The sequence below is a fragment of the Harmonia axyridis genome, chromosome X (assembly GCF_914767665.1).
Source record: "Harmonia axyridis chromosome X, icHarAxyr1.1, whole genome shotgun sequence".
Taxonomy (NCBI): Eukaryota; Metazoa; Arthropoda; class Insecta; order Coleoptera; family Coccinellidae; genus Harmonia; species Harmonia axyridis.
Genome location: NC_059508.1, coordinates 30,488,475 through 30,490,974, shown reverse-complemented (window position 1 = coordinate 30,490,974; position 2,500 = coordinate 30,488,475). Strand labels below are relative to the sequence as shown.

General features: G+C 48.1%; 1 pseudogene; it reads right to left on the bottom strand.

The window, feature by feature from the left end:
* Window positions 1-2,500, bottom strand: part of LOC123688233 — a 9,114-nt pseudogene that overhangs the window by 3,924 nt on the left and 2,690 nt on the right.

Here is a 2,500-nt window from a genome sequence, read left to right as displayed (position 1 = left end):
CTCTCCTGCCTCATTGGTTTAACCGGCCCAGCTCTCGTTCGCGTGGAGGGGGTTCTTCCATAAAGACCACAGATCTTCTCCACCCACTCGTCAAACACCCGCTCGTGCCCTTCGATGCGCATACATACAGCCTGACAGGTGGCTATAGCGTCTTGATCATGACTCAACTGGCTGCACAATGCCAGAATGTGAAGCAGCACCGGGTCATCAATCAACTCCACCCCCTCGCTGGGCTCGATGTGGCCAGTCAGGTCACCGTCGACCGCCGCCGATCCGGAAGCCGCGGTGAGGTCCGCGTCCGCTGGGTCCCCAATGTCCGGTATCAGAGACACCAATTCTCTTTCTCTCAAGGTTCTAAGCTGTTCGACGACATCAGCATATTCCTGTGCATATCTCTTCTTTCGAACACCTTCTTTTGGTCTGTTGAGGGCGGAGGCCAAAAAGTCTAGAATGCTGTCGCCCTCGTATTCGAGCTCCAGACGCGCCATCTCCTGTAGTTCTCCGGTTGTCCATCGGCCTTTACGGGTTCTATCCTCCACTTCTGATTCCAGGTCGGCGTTGTAATCGTCGGGGTGGGCTAAGCGCATATGCTGGCGCATGGACCGGTATGAGGCGTACTCATTCTTGCACACTGGACAGGTTCCCTCGTCTCCTGTCACAGGGCCCCGACAAAATCTTCTCTGATGGTCGCGTAGGTTCCTTTCAAGCGCGTACGATTTACCGCAGACACAAGGAAAAGGCATTGCAACTGTTGCCAGACGGTATAAAAACGAAATAACTCGCCTCGACAAAAAACTTACAAAAAGTCAAAAACACAGCAGCACTTATCGTGTCCAAAACACAAAACTCTCTGAAAGCTATTCAAAAACAGCGACGTGGATTGAAGCGGGCCCATTTACGAGTCTTCCGACCCTGCGGGCTTCAACGGTGCATACTTGTCCTCATACGCAAGGATCCAAACATCCAAGAGGATCCAGTGACCCGTGTGTGACAAAGGCAGCTCTTGAAATAAAAGCGGAGAGATGTCTGACATCATTAGCGTAGAAAACCACGGCGTATAGCGGCGGTGCCCGAAACCTCCGCCATTTTGCAACTTTTCGAAAATTTTCTAAGTCCGGTACAGATACCCGACTCCTTCACCATTTTGCAATTTTCTCAAAATTTTTCTAAGTCCCTCTTCAGCCGAAAATTCTTAGTGATTTACTTGCCTCCGATATAAAGTTGGGGCGGTCCAGGGTGTTGAATAGGGGAAAAATCTATTAAATCCAGTTGCCAAATTTTTCTCAGATCGTCGAGGGGCGGATAAATAGGTGGAAACTAGCATCGGCAAGCATCAATCTCGTAGTAAATCACGATGTGTAGCGGCGCCACCCGAAATCTCCACCATTTTGCAAATTTTCGAAAATTTTCTAAGTCCAGTATAAATACCCGACTCCTTCGCCATTTTGCCATTTTCTCGAAAATTTTCTAAGTCCAGTATAGATACCTGACTCCTTCGCCATTTTGCCATTTTCTCGAAATTTTTCTAAGTCCCTCTTCGGCCGAAAATTTTTAGCGATTTACTTGCCTCCGATATAAAGTTGGGGCATTGCAGGGTGTTGAATTAGGGGAAATTCTATTAAATCCAGTTGCCGAATTTGCCTCAGATCGTCGAGGGGCGGATAAATAGGTGGAAACCAGGATGGCGCCTCCCCCAGCGTTGATGTCTCAATTTGGGATGGTTACGTGCTTGCCAGATCGTTGAAGTCTCCGGATGCTGAATTGGCGTGTCGGAAAAGCTCCTCTATTTTACTCAGCAATAGAGTCGGGAATTGGTTGAAAGCTCCCCTAGTGTGAAAGCTCATCCATCGCGAGGGTGAAAAAGCTCGGATGAGCTTGAGCTTTTAAAGCTCGACTTCCATCAGCTCGCCAAAGCTTTGGGAGCTTTGTGGGACAAAAGCTCACCTGCAATGCCTGTCTTGTGTTAGGGCCCCTGGATGGACGATAGGTGTTCATCTCGCATTTTCGACACTTAGCTGCAGGAAATCCATGACGTAGCTAAGATGGTGAAAGACGTTGAAGGATGACGTGGTTACCTGTTTACGTCATCAGATTGGAGCGTCGATGTAAGGGCATAGGAAACACTCTAAACCCGATGCATGCGTCAACTACGCCACTGGGTTGGTAAACTGGCGTGATTTTCCACTGGCAGCAAAAAACGAAATAAACGCGTTTTTATATGATGTTGAACTGAGGACTGATAAGATTCACGTTAGAATATATGCGAAATGAAATCGATATTTCGTGAAACAAAGGAAATAAATCACAATCAACTCGCCATAATTTTTGAACGCGATGGCCGATTTGCACAATTATTTCACTATTATGATCCTCGCGTTTAGCACTTTACGTTGAGACCACCCACAGAATTTTCCGACACGCGGAACCCACCCAAAACTTTACAGATATCCGAGCATCGTGCTCGCACATCCGTCTCCCACGACGGCACGAGAGAGAGTCA